We start from the raw sequence: 25,190 nt of genomic DNA on the forward strand, positions 1-25,190 counted from the left end.
TAGAACAGTTTACTGCTGCAGCAACATACTCTGCCTCTGCTGTTGATTGAGCTGTACAGTTTTGCTTTTTGCTTATCCAAGAAACCAACCTCTTTCCAAGAAAGAATGCACCTCCACTTGTGCTTTTTCTGTCTTCAAGGTTTCCTGCCCAATCAGCATCAGTAAACACTTTTAAGTCTAGGTTTCCTCCAAGTTTATACCATAATCCATAATCTTCAGTTCCTTTCAGATATCTCATTATTCTCTTGATTGCCATCATGTGATTTTCTCTTAGTTTGGCTGAAAATCTTGCCACAATTCCAACTACAAGAGCAATATCTGGCCTAGTATGAACTACATATTGCAACTTTCCAATCATAGATCTATACAATGTCTGATCTATTTCCTTTGAATCATCTTCTTTGGTAAGTTTTAGTCTAGTACACATGGGAGTTCCAACTGGTTTACAGTCTTCCATACCAAACTTTTTCAATATCTCTTTGATATATTTTGCTTGAGTGATGTAGATGCCATTCTTGTTCTGCTGAATTTGAAGTCCCACAAAGAATTTGATTTCATTGAACATTGACATTTCAAATTCCTTGCTCATTTGTTCTGAAAATTCTTTGCAAAGATCATCATTCCCTGTAAAATTAGTATCATCTACAAATATTTTTGCCAGGACAATCTTATTTTCTGGTCCTTCCTTGATATACAAACTACTGTTATCATTATTTCTTTGAAATCCAATTTGAATAAGATAGCTATGCAATCTTTCATACCATGCTCTAGGGGCTTGTTTCAGACCATACAATGCCTTGTGCAATTTGCAAACCATGTTCTTTCTATCTGGATCAATAAAACCTTCAGGTTGTTCAATGTAGACCTCTTCATCCAGTATACCATTTAGAAATGCTGACTTGACATCCATCTGATAAACTTTAAATCCTTTGTAGGCAGCATATGCTAATAAGGTTCTAACACCTTCCAATCTAGCAACAGGAGCAAAAGTTTCTCCATAATCTATGCCTTCTTCTTGAGAACATCCTTTGCACACTAATCTAGCTTTGTTTCTTGATACTTTACCATTTTCATCCAACTTATTTCTGAAAACCCACTTTGTACCGATTACATTTTTGTCTTTAGGCCTAGGTATAAGAGTCCATGTTTTGTTCTTCTCTATCTGCTCTATTTCTTCATTCATTGCTTCAATCCAATTATCATTTTCTAATGCATCTTTGACAGTTCTAGGTTTGAAATCAGCAAGTAAACAAGTACCTTTCAACTTACTTCTTGTGATGGTTCCATCAGATTTATTTCCAATGATCTGATCTGCTGAATGACGTCTCCTGACATATTTGGCTAGAACAGGTTCTTTTTCTTTTGGATGAATTTTGTCGTTATCTTCTTGCATTTCTCCTCCTTGCTCGGTTTGGTCTGGCTCGGTATCAACTGGCACGGTATGTACCTGCTCGGTTACCTCAGGCTCGGTAATCTCTAACTCGGTATTTTCTGACTCGGTAGACGTTGGCTCGGTAGATGTTTCCTGCAACTTGGTTAGTGATGACTCGGTACAAGAAGATTTCTGATTCTCAGATGCAGTTGATATTATATCTGAATCATTGAAGACGAATCTTTTGTAATCTTCTGATTCTTTTCTGCTTTCTTCTTCAGTCTTTTTTGCAAATTCATCAACTTTCACATGTATACTTTCTATGACTTTGTGAGTAGATAAGTTCAAGCATCTATATGCTTTACTCTTGCATGAGTATCCAAGAAATATACCTTCATCACCTTTTATATCAAATTTACCTTTTCTAGATTCTTTCAAGATATAACATTTGCTTCCAAATACTTTCAGATAACTTACATTGGGTTTATAGCCATACCATATTTCGTAGGGAGTTTTGAATGAGTCCTTTTTTAACTGTACTTGGTTTAAGGTATGAACTGTTGTACTGATAGCCTCCTTCCAGTATTTGATAGCAACATTTTTTTCTATCATTAAGGTTCTTGCACAATCCATGATGGATCTGTTCCTTCTTTCAGCTATGCCATTTTGTTTAGGTGTACCTGGTGCTGAAACCTGTCTTTTGATTCCTCTTTCAATACAAAAGTTATTAAATTCATGTGAAATAAATTCACCACCTCTGTCTGACCTTAGGCATTTCAATTTTTTCCTTGTTTCTTTTTCTACTCTTGCCAAATACCATTTGAACTTTTCAAATGCTTCTGATTTGTTCCTTAGGTACATGATGGTCATCATTCTTGAATAATCATCAACAAAAAGAATAAAATATTTTTCACCAGTATAGCTTTCAGTTTCAATAGGTCCACATAAGTCAGTATGCACAATTTCTAATAAATCTTCAGACTGATAATTTTTGCTTTTGAAACTAGACTTACCCATCTTTCCAATTTGACAATTCTTGCATAAACCGACCTCTGATTTCTTTAAATCAGGAATGCCTTTCACTTTCTTGAATTTTCTTATCTTTACCAGATTGTCAAAATTCACATGACATAATCTTTTATGCCATAACCAACTCTCTTCTATTTGAACAATAAAACATGAATGTTCATCAAGTTCAAGATAGAACAAGTTAACTTTAGTTTGAATACCAGATCCAATCAGCTTTCCTTTACCGTTCAGCAGTCTTGCTTTGCCTTGGATGAATTCTACTTTGAGTCCATTGTTGAGTAACTGTGCCACACTCAATAAATTGTGCCTTAGTCCTTCTACCCAATAAGCATTATCACATACAAGTTGCTGGGTTAGAGTGATTCTTCCTTTTCCTTTGATGCAACAAGGTTCACTGTTTCCAAATCTTACACTGCCACCATCATACTCTTCAAATTGATCAAATTTTGTTTTATCTCTAGTCATATGATGTGAGCAGCCACTATCAATGATCCATGTATCATTCTTACTTATGTGAGAGATGAGTGCCATTTCTTCATTGTCAGATTCATCTTTTACAGCAATGTAAACAATCTCATCCTCTTCTTCATCATTAGAATCATTAGAATCTTTAGCCATAAAACATGATTTCTTACTTTTATCCTTAAATGATTTGAAATCTTTCTTACTGTTCCATTTATTATCTTTCTTTTCATCTTTATCTTTCTTGTTTGGACACCTTGTAGCAATATGACCGACTTCTTCACATGAAAAGCAGATTAGGGGTACTTTACCTCTGTATTTACCTCTTCCTCTTGAATATTTCTTTGCAAGTAGGGCTTCAATTATTTCAAGGTCACTGTCAGAGCTCTGATCTGATTGATCTTCACTTTCTGACTGAGATTCCTTCTTCTTTTTGCCTTTGTCCTTGAGTGAAAGCTTGGCTTCAAATGCAGACTCAATGTTCTTTGCAGCTGGAACATAATTATCAAAATTATCTAATTCAAATGCTGTCAATCTTCCAACTATGGCCTCTAGGTTTATCTTGTGATTGGCCTCACACCTTCTTTCTTGAATGGCTGATACCATGATGGCATAAACTAGAAGTAGAGTTCTAAGAACTTTACTTATGACTGTCTCTTCACTGATACTTCCTCCAGAAGCTTTGATAGCACTGACACATGCTTTAATTCTTTCAACATATTTGGCAATATTTTCATCTTTTTTCATTTTCATCTGATCGAACTGTCCTCTCAGACTTTTAGCTTTGGCTCTTCTGACATTGTCATCTCCACCATAGATCTCTTTTAGTCTTTTCCACATTTCATAGGCAGTAGTGCAGTCCTTGACATCATCAAACTCTTCATAACTCAAGGCAGATGCAATATCAATCATCATAATGTTATGAGTCTTCTTTATAGCAATGTCATTGACTGATAATGTACCTGATGGTTCTACATATTCCTCATCAAGATATTTCAGACCAGTGTCACCAATGGAAGCTAGATGAAGTCTCATTAATCCCTGCCATGCTGAGAAGTTGTTTCGGTTAAGCCTTGGGATTTCCCTCTTATAAGACATCTTGATCTTTGGCTTAGATCTTTGAAATCTTCTCCTGCAAGCACCAAAAGCTCTGATACCAATTGTTGGAAAATGAAGATGGGGTAACTGAGAGGGGAGGGGTGAATCAGTTACCACAAAAATATTTTCAAAAGTCCCAAAGATGCCTTAAACTTAGTTGCTGCTACTACTCAATAAACATAAAAATTACTGCTTAAAACTTGATAGATGTTTAGTTAATTTATGAAGCATTTACTGAAATAAGTGATTATGCAAAAGAAAGTAATCATTAACACAGTAGACACCAGATTTATGTGGAAACCCAATATGGGAAAAACCACCAGCAACTAGTCACCAATTTTCACTCTTCTGAAGTGAGCCCTGTTAGGAGCCAACCTTGTTAAAGGTTACAAAACACACTGTTAGGTGTGACCCTGTTAGAGGATTTAATCACCCTGTTAGGAGTGGCCTTGTAAGAGGTCTTTTGAACAATTCAACTGAATTGCCACCCTGTTAAAGGATTTATGAAATGGCTGTTAAACCAACTCTGTTAGGAGATTTTGGAATCACTGTTACAATGGTTAGAAAGCAACAATGAATGATCTGAAAATACATGAAACTTATCTTGCTGAATACAGATCTCAGTTTTGCTCCACAAGATCCTTACTGATCAAATATATCTCTGCAGCTCCAAGATTTTCCTCTACTCAATTCTACTTAGGCACACGCAAGTCTCTTCCTTGCACTTCCTTGCACTATCCGTACATCCTCTTTTTCCTCTTGTTTTTTTTCACATCTTGAGCACCTCTTTATATATTATTCATAATACCAGGTTGGCCCAACCAACTTGTCAAAACAATTCCAAAGTCGGCTTGCCCAACCAATTTGACGAAACATATTCCAAAGTCGGCTTGAACTAAAAAACAAAATTCTTCACTGGCCAACGCTGCTCGGTCAATACAGAACAAAAACTTCCTTCCTGTGTTAACCGGAAGAACTCGGTAAAAACTACAATTACCGGGGAATTCGGTAAACCTGCCACTTCCTTTGGAAACCGACTGGACTCGGTAAAAGCTGTCTTTGACTACCGAGTGAGCTCGGTGAAAACTCGACTTTCCTTAGCTTACCGTGCGAACTCGGTTAACACTATCCGTTCGCTACAAAATCCTTTGATACCCGAGTGATCTCGGTAAGAACTAAACTTTCCTTAGCTTACTGAGTGAACTCGGTTAACACTAACTCACCGTGTGACATACAGGAACGCTCGGTATACACTGCAAAAGGCTTTTACTGACCGACTGAGCTCGGTAGACTCTGTAAACTGTTTTCCTGGTTGATAGAACTCGGTAGACTCTGTCTGATAACTGATATGACATTTGTGTAACATCAAAGACAATACACAATTATTTAATTTTATTCAACAAAAGATATATGATCAGTAGTAAAACTACAACAAAAGAGGGAGAAATAGAAAGTGGTAGAAAAATGTCTATAATTTTGATGGTAACTAAGTTGATCAAATGATCAGTTTGGTTTGCCATCAATGCCAAAGAGAGAGATTGTTGGAAATGATTGAATAATAATGATGGAATTGGAAAATAATGTTTTCAATCATTGTTTTGTCATTGATGTCAAACTTGCTACTTGTAGGAATGACAATTGTTTTAGTGATCCAAATACTATCAATTGGTTGATTGACAAGGAGGCGGCAATCAATAAGATGTAACTAGAGTACCTAGAGAAAGGTTGAAGTTATGATGATGTAATGAAGTACAAGGATCAACTAAGCCATTGATGAAATAGTGTATTGTTGACATATTCTAAGACACATATAATAGACACATTAAAACATATCAAAGATGTAAGGGTTTAGCTATGATATTTGTGACAACCTAACTAAGTTCATAGGAGAATGCCGAGCAAGCTAGTTAGTGCCACACATATTCTTAGTTGAAGTCAAGAAAGTTCACTTTTAGAGTGTGCCGAGTAAATATCAAGTGCCGAGTAGAAAATAAGTGCTAGGCAGAAAACAAGTGCTGAGTAAATATCAAGTGCAGAGTAAAGATATAGATACCAAGTAGGATACAAGTGTTGAGTAACACAGAACAAGCCGAGTATCAGTAAACCAATAATACTAAGTTGCTACATTATTTTGAAATCAAAGATTCACTAGATCTAAGCTGACAAGGTTATTACCTAGAAGTTTGTAAACTAGATAGAAGATAAGAGTGATGAGCTGGTGGCACAAAACACCATGTAAAATAGTTTTTGGCGAATACAACTGGATGCTAGACAAGGTTTCTAGATGAAGAAGAAATATAGGGTAGATACATTGTATCCTACCTAATCCATTAAAACCCTAAAATTGGAGAGGGAGAATTGAGTGGGAAAGATATTTTCAGATTTCTATTTAAGAAGTCATAAGGTCATGAAGCAGTAGTGTGGTGGTGGTGAGAAAGTATGGAATCATGAGTTGCTGAAGAAAAGTGCTAAGGAGAAAGAGAGCAAAAGAATACTCTGTTTTCTTTGGATGACCAAAAATATGATTGCATTGGTATAATGAGTAAAAAAAACTCAAGGAAACAAAGCTTGAGAGGAAGACAAGCTAACAGAACTGAAGTGATTAAAAATCCAAGCAAAGGATTGAACTGAAGTGTGATCTATAATCTGCAAGTTATGTTGTAAGTTGTGTCAGATCAAAGCCATTGTTGTTACTTTCTAGCAATTGTAACAGTTAAGATAAATCCTATGGACTTAGGTTGGTTTAATAGCCATATTGTAAATCCTTTAACAGGGTGACATTCCAAGTGAATGTTCTGAAGTCCTTTAACCAGGCCCATTCCTAACAGTTTGGTGAAATCCTCTAACAAGGTCACATTTAACAATGTGTTATAGCCTTTAACAGGGCAGGCTTTTCATAGGGCAGACCATTGGAAGTGGTTAAAATCAATTGCGCAATTATTTTATGGGTATCACCCCCACCCTAGTTTTACCTTCATATTCCTGGAGGGTTTCTGGGTTATCAAATTCTTAGTGTTATGGTGAGATGCATGTCTACTTTTCTTAGTTGTTTCAATATTTAAATTGCATACATGATAAGTTCAGTTATGCACCATTAAGGATTTGAAAAAAAAAAGGGAAAAATTGTTATTATGGAATTTGGACCTTGAATAACTGATTCACCCCCCCCCCCCCCCCCCCCCTCTCAGTTATTCTAAAGAATTATAACAAGTTATGACTTCTACAAATAGACATAATTTTTTATATAGATTTTTATATTTTTTTATAGTTGTCAGATTTTATTTTTTAATTAATTATCTTGTGGACTCTTCAATTTCATTTCCAAGGGATATTGATGACCCTTGGGATCCATCATACTTATATTAACTCTATTTTCAAATGAAATGGATCACTTTTTTCTTGCAAAACATTTTTTTGTGGCATTTTAATGTATTTTAATTAAATCACAATACAATAGATTCTACATGAGGTATTGTAATCTAAATTCTTACTTTAAATCAGTGGTATTAGAGATCTTGTTTTCTCCCATATGTCGCATCATAAGCAATCAGCTTATCATAGGTTGAGTTTGGGCACAAGAGATCTCTAAGATTATCTTCCTTTGAGACACACACACACACACACATTCATGAATGGCAAAAAACCTAATTGAGGTGATGGATGAATCCTTCAAAACACTGGTGGAAGATGCATTACATAAGTAACATGAAGAAATGATGCAACAATTTTCATGGATTTTTGAAAAATGAGAGGTGTAGGCAAGTCAAATAAATTCAAATTTTGGTGGGAAAATGCCATGCAAGGTGTAGGTAAATTTTGGTATTCCAACTTTTCAAGGAAAAATTGATGCAGATATTGCTGATGACTAGTTCTCCAAATTGGAGAGGTACTTTTGTGTTAATAATTTCTTAGATATTGAAAATATAACCTTTACCCTCATCAAAGATGAAAATCATGCGAAGTTGGCATGGGAGGTTCACTTAACAACTAAAGAAAACCAAGAGGTTTAGGATGAAAATGAATTTTCTATGACATATGATGGAAAATCCACATGGGAATAATTTGGAGAGCATATAAATCAAGAATATTACCATAAGGATACCTATGAATAAAAATATATGTAATAGAAATTACTTCGACAAAAGAAAGACCAATTAGTTTAGGAGTACACCAACATGTTTTATGCTCTCTTTGCAAAGCTTGGCTTCAAAGATTAAAAAAAAATAGAGTTCTAAAGTATAAGAGTTGTCTTTATAGATATATATATAGATAGAAATGGATTTCTTGAATATAGAAACATTGTCTAGTACTTTCAAATATACATCAAAATTGAGGAGAAGTTCAACCAAAAATGAAGGAGGGAAAAAAAAATGAAAAAAAAATGGAAAGGTGAAAGTAATAAGCCAATGGGAAAAAAACAACTAAGGAGCCATCTCCAAATTCACCAGCAAAGAAGACATGGGGAATAAAGAAAATAGGGCAAGAATTAGGTATGTGGTGTGAAGTCCATAAAAGTCCCTCTCATAAAACTAAATATTGTAGAACTATAAAGAATTTAATGATGGAAAACCATGAGGAAGCTATTGCATCCAAGGTAATAGATTTTGGAAAAAAAAGAAAGATGAACAAATAATTGAGGCTAACCCATATGCCACAGTGGCCACTACATAGGTATTTTCTCATGATGATGAAGACAGACTATTCCATTCACAAATGTGGGTAGGAGGAAAAGCTTTGTATTTTATTGTTGATAGTGGTAGTCAAAAGAATTTGATATTTGTTAAGATTGTAAAAAGATTGAATCTAAAGACAACATCAACCACAACCATATTCTGTGGGATGGGTGAGAGAAGTGAGAGATATTCAAGTAAACAAGCAATGCCATCTATCATATTCCATTAAACTATTCAAAGATGAGGTGATATATGATGTAGCTCCTCTTCATGTGTGTGATATTTTGTTAGGGCAGCCATAAATGTATCAACATCATGGGGTGTACAAGTCTAGGCCACAAAGTGTGACAATCCAATCAAGTGGACAAATGTACTAGATTCTAGAGGTAACTCTTGCACACTCTACATCTTTGATTAGTGCAAAAAAATGTAGAAGGTCAATAGCCTAAACTAGTATATTTGTGTTATTAATGATATTTCCTAAGAAACAAAAGAAAAATGTGTAATTCTCATTCCATGGTGTCCATCACAACAAAACAACAAAGATCAATGGATCAAATTTTAGCAAAATATCAAAGTGTGTTTGAGTTATCAATAGGGGTACCCTCGCATTGCCAAGTTAGACACTCTATTGATTTGATACCAAGAACACTGTTACCTAATGAGCTAGTATATAGGAGGTTAGTTCTAAAAAATGATGAGATAAAAAGGTAGATAAAATAATTGATTTAGAAAGGACATATTCACCCAAGTGCATCTCCCTGTTGTAGTCCAATTATTGTTGCAAAGAAAAATGATGGTACATGGAATCTCTATATTGATTATAGATCATTGAATGATATCACCATAAAAAATAGATAGATATATAATTCCTTGAATAGATGATCTCTTAGACTAGCTTAGAGGGAAAAAATTCTTCACTAAAAATTGACTTGAAATCTAAGTACCATCAAGTACCAATTGATCCAATAAATGTATGAAAGACTACTTTTAAATCTAAAGAGGGATTATTTGAATGGTTGGTGATGCCTTTTGACCTCACAAATGCCCCAACCATATTTATGAGGATGATGAATGATGTGTTTAAGGCATTCACCAACTCTTTTGTACTTGTATATCTAGATAATATTCTAATTTTTAGTAAAACTTGAGAAGAGCATCTACAACATGTGGAACATATATTTTCTACATTACAAGACCATAAACTCTATACAAATAAGGAAAAATGTTAATTTGGTTTGAAAAGTATTAAGTACTTGGGATATGTTATTGATAGTGAAGGTGTTCATGTTGATATTGAAAAGATCCAAGTAATGAAATATTGGTCTGCTTTAAGGAATCTCACAAAGTTGTGTAGTTTCTTGGGTTTAGCTAATTTTTATCACAAATTTTTGTTTGGATTTTCATACTTGTCTTGGCCTTTGAATTAGTCATTACAAGGAGGTATGCAAGAAAAATTCAAGCGGACAAGTTCTCAACAAAAAGAATTTGAAGAGTTAAAACAAAGGTTATGTTCTGCACCAATTTTATCTCTTCCTAATTTACAATAGTCTTTTGAAATACAAATTGATGCATCAAAATATACCCTAGGAGCAATCCTCATGTGAGATGGACATCCGGTTGCCTACCATAATGAGACTTTTTCTGATACAATGCATAGAAATCCCACCTATGATAAAGAATTATACTCTATTGTTCAAGCTTGCAAGAAATGGAAACATTATATATTGCGAAAGGAGACTATGATTGACACAAATAAAAAAACCCCTTCAATTTTTACAAACAAAAGGAAAATTATAGAATAATAGGCACCAAAGATGGTTATCTTATCTTCAAAAATTTCACCTCAATATTTTTCATAAGAAAAGAAGCACCAATAAGGTAGAAGAATGTTTGAGTAGGCCACCAATTGCAAGAATAAGTATGCTATTAGAATCATGTGTTCACCAAATAGAAAATTGGACCCGCTTGTATGGATAGGATAATGAATTGTCTATTGTTTATACTCTACTTCTAGAAGGTAAACATGTGAATGATTATTACTTGCAAGATGGAATGCTTTTCTACTTTGGCCAAATTTGTGTTCCTCATGTAAGCTCACTATAGTAAGGTTGCTGGTCATTTTGGAATAGGCAAGACTACTACTATACTACAAAAATATTTTTATTGGCCAAAAATGAAAAAATATATGATAGAATATATTCAAGCATGTACAACATGTGCCATTGCAAAGCTTGGAAATCATAAGCTTGGTTTATATTTACCACTTCCTATTCCAAATAAACCTTGGAATTCAATTTTAATGGAGTTTATGTTTGGTCTTCCTACCACTAAAAATGGGCATGATTGTGTATAAAGATAATCTCTATAGAAAAATTACAAATCTCTTTTTGAGCATGTTTGGGTTCATTTTGGGCTACCAAAAACTATTATTTTAGATAGGGATACTTGGCTTCTTAGTAAATTTTGGTCTTTATTATGGAAAATGACGGACACAAAGCTAACAAAGTCTACTACATTTCATCCTCAAAATAGATGGTCAAACATAGGTTGTTAATCAAATGGTTATTCAAATCTTGAATGTGTATTACTCCAAACATCCTCAGACATGGGATGACAACCTTCCATATGTACAAAATAGCTACAACAAGGCAATTCATAGTTCAGTTGGCCACAACCAATTTGAAGTTTTTCTTAGATATCAACCCTTAGCACCAATAAATGTTACTATCCTAGTTATGCAATCTGACTTGGTACCATGCTTGGATAAGGATAATGAAGTTCATTGATAAAATTCATCATTTGCAGCAACAATTTCATGAAATTTTGGATCAAACCACTAAGAAGTAAAAACAAAGGCATGATCAGCATCAAACTCATCATTATTTTTAGGTTGGCGATAAGGTATGCTTGCATTTATAGAAAGAACATTTACAAGGCCTTCATAGGAAGCTTTGTCCTCTTCGCTATAGTCCCTATAAGATCATCAAGAAAGTTGGTGAAAATGCATTTGAACTCAACTTGCTTCCATTTTTGGGTGTTCACCCAGTTTTCATAAAAAAAATTTCTTAGTAAATATTTTTCCATGAACAACCAATATAAAGCTTTATTTTTTATAAAAAACCTCTGTTCAATTCATGTAAAAAAATGTATACCTAACAGATTCAAAATTTATAAAATTCATAGTCATTAGAAAGCTCTTTCAAAGTAATTTTATCATGCAAAATGACATATCTTTAGTGTTCCATGTGAACCTGGTAATTGAGCTTGGAAGCCATGAAAATGGTAGATATCTTCTAACATTTGGGGAAGACTTGTAATTTTCTTGTATCGATAGAAACTAAGTTTCTATCGAAACTAAGTTTCTATCGAAACTAAAAAAATTAGTTTCAGTAGAAACTAAATCTTAAATTTTGTATCAAAACTAAAATATTAGTTTCGGTAGAAACTAAATCTTAACTTTTTATCGAAACTAAGAAAGTGGGTCACACATGCAATTAAGTGTCCCTAGGTAATTTCAATCAAAACTCTTGTTAGCCTTTAGGGTTTTATTTTTGTTTATAAAACTTCTGATATAAATTATATTTGATATTTTTCTCAATTTTAAAATTCAAATCCAATTAGATAATTCACACTACAATTGGAAGGGAGGAAATATTTTGCAACTTCCTATTTTCAAATTTTGGAAGAAGAACTTGTGACATGGGCAATAAAGATAAAAGAGGAAGTAAATATGCAAAAGGAAGAACTCATTAGCAATAAGACAAAATTCATTAAATTTTTTTATCAAGATACTATAGGAGGCAAGGTACACATGTGCAATCTTTTTTCCAATGCATATTCAACATATAGTGTATAATTGTATTCTAGACTTTTTGTACATATAGTTAGGATTAGGGTTTATCCAATTGGGAATACAGTAAATATTAACTTAGGGATACTATTAACTTAATATTAATGGTTTATTGAATTATGAATATTTATGATTGGGTTAAATTAAAGAGCTAGATATTTAGGATTGGGGTTTATTACATTATAATTTTTAAATTATGAATATATAGAATTAGGGTTCATTTTAATTATGGTATTTTAAATTATGAATTTATTTAGGACTTAATCAACCAGGACAACCTACTAAGATTGGAGAAGGTTCATTCCAAGTTCAAACAGGTATGTATGCACACATCTCTTGCAAGTACAATCTCTCTCTAGATTTCTAGGTCTAGGCAAACTTTATATCTTTGATTTTTTATTTTAGAGACAAATCCCCTTACAAACTTACTTGACTTTATTTGTTGTAGATGATATAGGTGTAGTAGTAGATGATGAAAATGTTGGACATGAGAAAACTAAAGATGAAGCAATGGACATCAAAGAAGGATCATCTAAAGGTTAGATAAATTTGTATTTAGTATTTCACTTGTTATGTATATACACATATGTACCCTAAAAATCAATTGTATCATAAGTCTTTATTTAAATTTTTCTTGCAACTTGGGATCAAACAACAAATGAAAATGTTATTCTAGCTCAAAGATTGAAGAGAAAAATTAATCATTGAAACTTGGATGATTTAATTGAAATGAATGTCATAAATTTTAGAGAATGTGCTAGTCAACCTACACATACTACAAAGAGGAAATTGAATAATAAGTCTAAAGAAATAATTGCAAAATTTGAGAATCTTGATATAGTGTAGAAAAATCAATTATTATCAAATTAACTTCTTAAAGATGAATTAAAAGAGTTGTTGAAACTATTGGGAATAGATACAAGTATAAAAAAGAGGAAAATTGCTAAACTGCAAATATATATTGTTGAAAGTGTTAAGGAAGGGTTACATTCCATTGGGAAAAAACTAGATCTACAAATAAATCCATTGCATGAAGAGTGATACTGACATCTATTTTAAATAAGAAATTATGTCAATAAGGACAAATATCTTCACTATCATCTCATATTGGGTATAATCAAAAGATATTATTACATTATCTTAAAAGGAGAAACAATTGAACTGATAGTATATTAGAAGGAAATTAGGCACTAATGTGTAGAGTTCCTTGATTTGATAGGATTATGGAAATAGTTAAGAACTTAGTCATTCAATTTTTGATTGATAATACTCATCCTTCACCAAATAGAAGAGATATCATCAAGAAGAGAAGTGGGCCTAAGGAGTATCTTCAATACATAAAACATTGGTTGGATGTCACACAACATGAATTGTATCCCTCATTTGTAATTTAAATCCTGACACAAAGATTGGACAAACAATGTTTGAAAGATTGAAACCCTATTTTGTAAATATGAATAAATCTTTTAAAACATGTTGGTGTTGATATCATGTTGAATTTGATATGTACTATCAAGGGTTCTAAAAGATGGTAGAAGAAAGTGGGGGTTCTCAAAATTCTTTTCTTAAATGGTTGATCCAATTCATAACATCAATCTAATGTGACAAACCAAATGATCATGAAATAGGTGAAATAGATTACATACGAGGAACTTCTAAAACATGTGATGACCTGATTAAATTTTCTTTGAGAGATGAAGATATGGATATGATGAGGATGGTAAAATGTAAGAGATATAAGTACACAAAGTTAGAAATAAAAGTTGGAAAAGATTCAACAAGGTTGGAATATATAGAGGATGACATACCTACTAGAGAATTTATGTCAAATTTTGATAAATTTATTCAATTATATATACGTCATGCTTTTTTTACTATGTGGCATGCAAAACAATTTCAAACACTAAGAAAAAATTTCCCATAGAGAATAATTTTATATGTTGTTGATTTTGCAAAGAATTACTCTTTCATTTCTCAAAAATAACTTCAAGTAGAATACTACTATATAGAGCATGTTACTATTATGGTTCAAGTGTCTTATTGACATACACAAATTAATTTAGATGGTGTGTAAAGTATAGATCAAGAATGAGACATTAAAAAACAATATCACTTTTATATTAATGATGACAAAGAACATGACACATATTTTGTGGAACATTTTTTCAAGACATTTTCTAAATATTTGAAAAATAAAGGTGTGAAAATGACAAAATGTTTTGTATGGTCAGATGGATGTGCAACACAATTTAAATCAACTAGACCATTTTCTACACAATGTTATATCATTGATATCATTGATACCTCAATATACCACACATTTGGAGTTTTTTCTTGAGTGAACATGGAAAGGGTGAGCATGATGGTGTAGGAGCTTGTATCAAATGGACTATAAAAGAAATTACATTAATAATGCTCATGATGTGGTTGAGTGGTGCAATTTATATTTCACGCTGCCAGCAAATATAAATAACACGTCATCACAAGCAGATCAAGTCATACCATTCAAAGAATTTTGGGAGGTATCAAGTATAAGTTAATTTGAATAATATAATTGAATCAAATTTATATTTAATACATTAGGTGATAACTAAATTATTTAGACACATGTTTAAAACTCATTTTTTATAAGTATGTATGGACCTTACATTTAGGTGTCGATAGAAGATCAATGCATGCATGCAAGTGGTTAGAGAGGACATGATTTTTGTATTTAGTTGTGAGTACATATAGTAATGTGTGGTCATTGTACACAAGAGAATTTTATGTTTTTGTCTTGATTGCATTGATGAAAACTATGATGAATCTATTAATCAAGAACGTGGATATGTGGGTGAATGAACTTTGGTGCCACTAGATGTTATCAATATGAATGAGTTTAAGAATAAAAACTATGTTGATATCCCATTGATTTCTAGTGATTATGACCATATTTTAAGATTGATTAGAGTTGGTATGTATGTATATGTACAAGTGTATTTGTTTAATAATTTTGGTTAATTTATTTAATATATATAGTCATGTACATGACACATGGAATTTATATACATACACTTTGTGTAGGCAATATTTTTGTAGTCATTGCAGAATCTAAAAATGTAGAAGGTTTTAGCTATTATTTATTGCGTTGCACCATACAAATAGAGAAACTAACAAAGACTGAAATAAGTGATGGAATTATGTTTCCCACATGTTGGTAATTATTTTAATCATATATGTACATCTATGTTTTTATGAATTCAAATTTATTGACTTATTTGATTGATCTAATTTAGTAATTAATTAATCTATGTGATATTTTTAAAATGTGTATGCGGGTTGTATTATTGTACATGGAACATATTTGAAAAAAAATTAAACTACTTAAGAATGGGATTCATTTCACTCGCTATCAACCTAACAATAAGGTACATCAATATAGTAACCATGCTATTGCCACTAGGCTAACTCTTCATCTAGTCAAAAGACCTAGAATACGTAGGTGGAGGTTCAATATTGATGATCACAAGAAAATATTAAATGTCATCCAAAATCAAGTTGAACCACTTGATATGAACTAGAAACAACTTGTAATTTGAAATAACTTGAACATTTTAAAATTTGGTTGAACTATTTGAAAGTTGAAATTTGGTTCAACAATTTGAAATTTAGTTGAAGTTGATTTTTTTCAATTTTCAATTTGGTTGAACTAATTATATATTAGTTTTAATCTTTCACTTGTCAAGTTTAAATTGTGATTTGTAACTAATTATAGAAATTAGGAACTTATATGTTGTTGGATACAATTGTTCAATTGTGTGTTGTCTTTGATGTCACACAAATATCATATTAGTCATCAGACATAGTCTACCGAGCTCAGTTGGTCAGCAAGGCAAAGGACAGAGTCTACTAAGCTCAAAAGGTTATTAAAGAAGGTTCATAGTGTCTATCGAGTAGACAGTTGTTACCGAGCTTTCAAGGTCAAACAAAGAAATTTAGTTGTTACCGAGCTCACTCAATCATCAAAGGGAAATATGGTAGAAATAGTTCTTACTGAGCTCTCACAGATAGCGAAGGAATTTAGTTCTTACTGATAAACTCGACAGCCAAAGGGTTTTACAGATGTTGCAATGTTAACCGAGTCAAGACGGTTAACTTAGGAAATTATTTTTGGAAGCAATATTTACTTAGTAGGGTTTGCCAATGAAGGATTTTATTGACTTATGAAATAATGTTTATTTTTTTAAAGTAATATTTGTAGCTGACTGGTGTATGGTTTATTGGTAAATGTAACATGTGAATGAGCCGACTTGATAATCTAAATGGTATAAGTAAGAGGTCAAGTTGCAAATTCTAAGTGTAAGTGGTGGATTTGATGAGATATGAATAAGAGGAAGACTGATTATTGTAAAAGAAAATTTTGAAGAATGATCAGAGATCATTAAGGAGCAGCAAAGCTATATTTGATTGAGGAGGATCTAATGATGCAGAACAAAGACTAGTAATCAAAAAATTTAGTTGCATCTTATTCAAGTCAATTAATTGTTACTTTCTAACCATTGTAGTAGTGATTTCAAATCTCTTAACAGAGTTGGTTTAATAGCCATTTTGTAAATCCTCTAACAACGTGTCAATTCAGTTGAATTGTTCTAAAGACCTCTACCAAGGCCACTCCTAATAGGGTGATTAAAATCCTCTAATAGGGTTACACCTAACAGTGTGTATTGTAACCTTTAATAGGCTTGGCTCCTAACAGGGTTCACTTCAAAAGAGTGAAAATTGGTAACTAGTTACATGGTGGTTTTTCCCATATTGGGTTTCCATGTTAAATCCAGTTTCTCTTGTGTTCATTTTATTTATAATTGCATGCATGAATGCTTGAAGATCATTAAAAATTTAATTTACCAAGTTACAACATTTTTGTTATGTTTATTGAGTATCAATAGCAACTAGATATTTAAGAAATCTAAGGGATCTGTGGATTAGTTTTTGTAGTAACTAATTCACCCCCCCTCTTAGTTACTCCATCCTTAATCCCAACAATTGGTATCAAAGCTCTTGGTGTTTTTAGGAAAAGATTTCAAGGATCTAAGATAAAGATTAGGATGTCTTACAAAAGGGAAATTCCAAGACTTAACAGAGACAACTTCTTAGCATGGCAAGGATTGATGAGATTTCATCTGGCTTCTATTGGTGATTCAAGACTGAAGTATCTTGATGAAAAATATGCAGAACTTTCTGGTACACTATCTATCAATGATATTGCTGAAAAGAAGACTCACAAAAACATGATGATAGATATAGCATCTACTTTGAGTTATGAAAAATTTGATGACATCAAAGATTACAAAATTGCCTTTAAAATTTGGAACAAGCTGAAAGAAATCTATGGACGAGATGATAATGTGAGAAGAGCCAAAGTAGAAAGTTTGAGAGGACAATTTGATCAAATGAGGATGAGAGAGGATGAAAATATTGCAACGTATGTTGAAAGAGTTAAAGCATGTGTTAGTGCAATCAAAGCATCTAGAGGAGATATCAAGGAGGAGACAATTATAAATAAAGTTATTAGAACTCTAATTCTTATTTATGTAATCAGAGTCTCTGCAATTGAAGAAAGAAGATGTGAAGCAAATCATAAGATAAATTTAGAGGCCATAGTTAGAAGATTGACTACATTTGAGCTAGACAAATATGATAATTATGTTCCACATGCCAAGAACATTGAATCAGCATTTGAAGCCAAGCTTTCATTTAAAGAAAAAGGGAAGAAGATAAATGATACATAGTCAGATTGTGATGAAGAATCAAAACAGAGTTCAGATGGCAATCTTTAGGTGGTTGAAGCTCTGCTAGCAAGGAAATATTTAAGAGGCAAAGGGAAATACAAAGGTAAGGTTCCCCTAATCTATTTTTCTTGTAAAGAAATTGGACATATTACTGCTAGGTACCCAAATAAGTAGAACAAGGATGAGAAGAAAGGTCACAAGTACAATGGCAAGAAAGACTTTAGATCATTCAAGGATAAAGGTAAGAAAACATGTTTCATAGATAAAGATTCTAATGATTCTGATGATGAAGAAGAAGATGAAATTGTCTACATTGCTGTAAAAGATGAGTCTAATAATGATGAAGAAATGGCATTCATTTCTCATATGAGAAAAAATGATACATGGATTATAGATAGTGTTTGTTCTCATCACATGATTGGTGATAAAACTAAGTTTAAACATTTTGAAGACTATGATGGTGGCAGCATAAGATTTGGTAACAATGAACCTTGCTGTATAAAAGGAAAAGGAAGAATCTCACTGACCAGGGAACTTGTATGTGATAATGCATATTGGGTAGAAGGACTAAAGCACAATCTATTGAGTGTGGCACAAATACTCAATAATGGATTTAAAGTAGAATTCATGCATGTAAAAGCAAGACTGCTAAATGAAAAAGGTAAGTTGATTGGATTAGGCACTCAAACAAAAGGTAACTTATTTTATCTTGAACTTGGTGAATGTTCATGTTTTATTGCTCAAATTGAAGAGACTTGGTTATGGAATAGGAGCTTATGTCATGTAAACTTTGACAACATGATAAAAATCAATAAATTTAGGAAAGTAAGAGGCATTCCTAACATAAAGAAACCTGAGGTTGGTCTATGCAAGAATTGTCAAATTGGTAAAATGGGAAAGACTAGCTTTAAAAGCAAGAACTATGAAACTAAAGAAATTCTAGAAATTGTGCATATTAATTTGTGTAGACCTATTCAAATTGAAAGTTATACTGGTAAAATTTTTTTCATTCTTTTTGTTGATGATTACTCGAGAATGATGACTATCATTTACCTAAGAGAGAAATTAGAACCATTTGAAAAGTTCAAATGGTATTTGGCTAGAGTAGAAAAGGAAATAGGAAAAAGACTAAAATGCTTAAGGTCTAACAAAGGTGGTGAATTCATTTCACAATGAGTTCAATAATGTTTGCATTGAAAGAGGAATCAAAAGACAAGTTTCAACACTTGGAACTCCTAAACAAAATGGAATAGCAGAGAGAGGGAATAAATCTATCACGGACTGTGCAAGAACCTTAATGATTGAGAAAAAAATTGCTATCAAATACTGGAAGGAAGCAATCAGCACTGCAGTTCATACTTTGAACTGAGTACAACTAAAAAAGGATTCATTCAAAACCCCCATATGAGTTATGGTATGGCTACAAACCGAATGTAAGTTACCTAAAAGTATCTAGAAGCAAATGTTACATTTTGAAAGAATCTAGAAAAGGTAAATTTGATGTAAAAGGTGATGAAAGAATATTTTTGGGATACTCTTGCAAAAGTAAAGCATATATATGTTTGAATTTATCTACTCAAAAAGTCATAGAAAGTGCACATGTGAAAGTTGATGAGTTTGTAGAAAGAATTGAAGAAGAAAGCAAAAGGGAACATGAAGACTACAGGAGATTTGTTTACATTGAACCTGATACAATGCCAAATACACTTGTCAATTAGGAATCTTCAACTCCTGAGTCTTTAGTAACCAAGTTGCAGGAAGTTCAAACTGAGATAATATCTATCAAGTTGCAAAAACCTGAGTTGCAAATAGAAGCTACCAAATCAACATCTATCGAGCCCAAGCAACTAGAATCAGAACCAGAAGTTGAAGCATAGAAGGTTAGCAAAGCAAGTCACCTAAAAGGAAAGGAGCTTGTCTTAGCCAACTATGTCAAGAAACATCATGCACCAAATCAGATCATTGAAGATAAATCAGAAGGAACAATGACAAGAAGTAAGTTGAAAAGCACTTGTTTACTTGTTGATTTTGAACCTAGAAATGACAAAGATGCACTAGACAATGAAAATTGGATTAAAGCTATGAATGAAGAGATAGAATAGATAGAGAAAAAAAAAACATGGACTCTTGTACCTAGACCCAAAGACAAGAATGTGATTGGAACTAAGTGGGTATTCAAAAACAAGCTAAATGAAGATGGTAAGGTATCAAGGAATAAAGCTAGACTGGTATGCAAAGGATACTCTCAAGAAGAAGGTGTAGACTATGGAGAAACTTTTGCTCATGTTGCAAGATTGGAAGGTGTCAGAATCATACTTGCATATATTGCATACAAAGGATTCAAAGTTTATTAGATGGATTTCAAATCAATATTTCTCAATGGCATATTGGATGAAGAGGTTTACATTGAACAACTTGAAAGTTTTGTTGATCTAGACAAGAAGGACATGGTCTTCAAATTGCATAAAGCATTGTATGGTCTAAAGCAAGCACCTAGAGCATGGTATGAAAGACTACATAACTATCTTATTCAGATTGATTTTCAAAGAATTAATGACAACAGTAGTTTGTACATAAAGGAAGAACCAAAAAATAAGATTGTTTTGGCAAAAATATTTGTAGATGATACTTTGTTCATAGGAAATGATGATCTTTGCAAAGAATTTTTAGAACAAATGAACAAGGAATTAAAATGTCAATGTTTGGAGAAATCAAATTCTTTTTTGGTCTTCAAATTCATCAAAGTAAGAATGGTATCTACATTACTCAATCTAAATACATCAAGGAGATACTGAAAAAGTTTGGTATGGAAGACTGCAAACTAGTTGGAACTCCTATGTGTACTGGATTAAAACTTACCAAGGATGATTAATCAAAGGAAGTAGATCAGACATTATATAGATCTATGATTGGAAAATTGCAATATGTAGTGCACACAAGACCAAACATTTCTCTTGCAGTAGGAATTGTAGCAAGATTCTCAACAAAACCAAAAGAAAATCACATGATGGCAATCAAAATGATCATGAGATACTTAAAAGGAACTAAAGATTATGGATTATGGTATAAACTTGGAGAAAATCTAGATTTAAAAGTGTTCACTGATGTAGATTGGGCAGGAAATGTTGATGAAAGAAAGAGTACAAGTGGAGGAGCTTTCTTTCTTGGAAAAAGGTTGGTTTCTTGGACAAGTAAAAAGTAGAATTGTACTTCTCAGTCCACAACAGAGGCTAGATATGTTGTAGTAGTAGTAAACTGCTCAAACATTGTGTGGTTCAAAAAATTATTGGAAGGTACGAAGCAAGAAATCAATGAACCTATTGTTATGTTTTGTGACAACACAAGTGCAATTAACATCTCCAAGAATCCAATGATGCATTCAAAGACCAAGCATATTGCCATAAAGTATCACTTTGTTAGAGAATTAGTACAAGAAAAAGAAATTAGATTGGAATATGTCCATACAAAGGAACAAGTTGCTGACATATTCATAAAGCCTTTACCTAAGGATGCATTCTTGTATCTTAGAGGTAAGTTAGGGGTCATTCCCCTATCTGAAGCTCACTAAAATACAATTTTAGTGATGCATCAATAGAAATAGAATTGAAGATCTATTAGTTGATGCAACAAACCAATGAAGACATTGCATATCAATTAGTACATCAGTTACAATGCTATTCAGTTGATTTGTGTTGTCTTTGGCATGTGTTGTCAAAGAGGGAGAGTATACTGTCACATCTTTCTGAAATTTGCAAGAAAATAAGAGTTTGTGTAAGAGGGAGAAAGAAGGAGATTGTTGTATTTGAAGAAGAGGGTGAAGTATTCTATCACCTATTTTCAAATTTCATTTTTCTATGACATATTGTGTTGTCATCAATGCTAAAGAGGGAGATTTTTGGATATAATTGTTCAATTTTTTATTATCTTTGATGTTACAAAAATGTCATATTAGGCATCAAATAGAGTCTACCTAGCTTAGTTGGTCAATAAGGAAAATGATAGAGTCTACCAAGCTTAGTTGGTTAGCAAGGCAAAGGAAAAAGTCTACCAAGCTTAGAAGGTTAGTAAAGAAGGTTCACAGTGTCTACTGAGTAGACAATTGTTACCGAGCTTTCAAGGTTAAACAAAAAAATTTAGTTGTTATCGAGCTCACTCAGTCATTAAAGGGAAATATGGTAGAAATAGTTCTTACCGAGCTCTCATGGACAGTGAAGGAATTTAGTTCTTATTGAGTAAACTCAATAGCCAAAGGATTTTATAGATGTTGTAATGTTAACCGAGTCAAGACAGTTAGCTCAAGAAATTATTTTTGGAAGCAATATTTACTGAGCAGGGTTGGCCAATAAAAGATTTCATTTACTTATGAAATAATTTTTATTTTTTTAAAGTAATATTTGTAGCCGATTGGTGTATGGTTTATTGGTAAATGTAACATGTGAATGAGCTTACTTAATAATTTGAATGGTATAAGTAAGAGGTCAAGTTGCAGATTCTAAGTGTAAGTGGTGGATTTGATGAGATATGAATAAGAGGAAGACTGATTATTGTAAAAGCAAATTTTGAAGAATGATTAGAGATCATTAAGTAACAACAAAGCTATATTTGATCAAGGAGGATCTAATGATGTAGAACAGAGACTAGTAATCAGAAAATTCAGTTGCATCTTATTTAGGTCAATTCATTGTTACTTTCTAACCATTGTAGTAGTGATTTCAAATCTCTTAATAGAGTTGGTTTAATAACCATTTTGTAAATCCTCTAACAAGGTGATAGTTTAGATGAATTGTTCTAAAGACCTCTAGCAAGGCCTCTCCTAACAGGGTGATTAAAATCCTGTAACAGGGTCACACTTAACAATGTGTATTATAATCTTTAATAGGGTTGGCTCCTAATAGGGCTAACTTTAGAAGAGTGAAAATTGGTAACTAATTACTTGGTGGTTTTTCCCATATTGGGTTTCCATGTTAAATTTGGTGTCTCTTATGTTCATTTTATTTACAATTTCATGTATGAATGCTTGAAGATCAATAGAAATTTAATTTATCGAGTTACAATAGTTTTGTTATGTTTACTAAGTATCAGTAGTAACTAGGTATTTAAGACATCTAAGGGATCTGTGGATTATTTTTTGTAGTAACTGATTCACCCCCCTTCTCAGTTACTCCATCCTTAATCCCAACATATGCAACTAATTAGGACATGTGCCTTGGGGGAAAGAGATTCGAACACTTGTCTTAAGGGGATGAAATTAGGACTTGCATCTTAAGAGGATAAAATTAGGACTTGTCTCTTAAGGGGATAAAATTAGGACGTGTAACTAATTATATATTACTTTTACTCTTTCATTTAACTTGTCAAGTTTAAATTATGACTTGTAACTAATTATAGAAATGAGAAATTTATATGCAACTAATTAGGACATGTTCCTTGAGGGGAAGAAATTTGAGGACTTGTCTTAAGGGGATGAAATTAGGACTTGTAACTAATTATATATTACTTTTACTCTTTTATTTAACTTGTCAAGTTTAAATTGTGATTTGTAACTAAGTATACAATTTAGCAACTTATATGCATTATTAAGAATTAAGAATTATGTAACTAATTATGAATTTAATCATATCTAACTATCACTTGCATAGAGCAAAAGTAACCACATATGTATACATAAATTTCATAAATCAACATAATATAACATAATAGAACATTATCCAACATAATCCAACATAACCTAACATAATATTTAAACATATTATGACATAATAGAGCATTATCCAAAATAGTCTAACATAATCTAACATAATCCAACATAATCTTCGAACATAATGTAACATAATCGTCTATGAACTTGAACATAAACACGTATCAAACATCATTCTCAAGTCTACAATTTATGTATCAATCATCGAACAAATAACAAAAACATGTATAATTTGGGTGAAAGTCTAGATAAAATAATCTCTCTAGGTGAAAGTCTAGATCAAATATTCTATAATATAAAAAACTAAAGATGATTAGGTGCAAGACTATTATCATGACGTCTCCCCATACTACAGTCTAAAGACTGACTATCAGTATGCTCACTAGGATGTAATGATTCCTATATATATTCAAGAGAAAGTGATACCAATGTACATAACTTCATATTAAATTAAATCTCTTTTAAATTTACAAATTGCATGCAATCTATATATTGAATTTAAAACTCACATGTGTCTAATTCAAAACATTTAAAACTCACCCATCCATTACTAACATCATCAAATGAGTCTTGATGACATTCATGATTTGACATCAAAGATGGAGTAACAAGAGGCATGGCCCCCTACAATAAATACATACATGTGCAACAAATTAAATTAAAAAATGCATAATTACAAAGGCATGATATGTATATGTGCATAAATTCTTAATTGAACAAATAATCAAAATTTTAACATGAACAAAAAACTATAGATTTACCTATGTAGATGATGGGATCTAACAATACTCAAACTACCTAGCATCGATCATGTCCACCAATATATCTAGATTTTTTTGGGCCTCATCTAGCTCAATTTTCACATCTATGCTAGTATGACTGGGGACTAAAACACATCCTAATAATGATGAGCCAAGTGGACTAACTAGATGAGATAGCATAGAAGTAGAATCATCATGTGTCAACAAGTCCATCCATCTTGTGGTCAATAACTAAAGTCAAAATCATCAAGAACTACATTTGAACTCTAACCATGCCTTGCATTGGATGAAGGGTCTATACTAGTATGTACACATCCCTCTATAGAAAAAGAGTGGTCAGTAGGTGGATCATGATGTGTACTAACACCATGACCACTACTTGATCAATGAGTAGAATGTGGCTGAGGACCATGGACACAATGTTGATCATCTGATATGGGTATGCCAAGATGCCATGATATGAACCTATATGGATA

The sequence above is a fragment of the Cupressus sempervirens genome, chromosome 5, assembly GCF_028749045.1.
Source record: "Cupressus sempervirens isolate cs-2001-9-10 chromosome 5, ASM2874904v1, whole genome shotgun sequence".
NCBI lineage: Eukaryota > Viridiplantae > Streptophyta > Pinopsida > Cupressales > Cupressaceae > Cupressus > Cupressus sempervirens.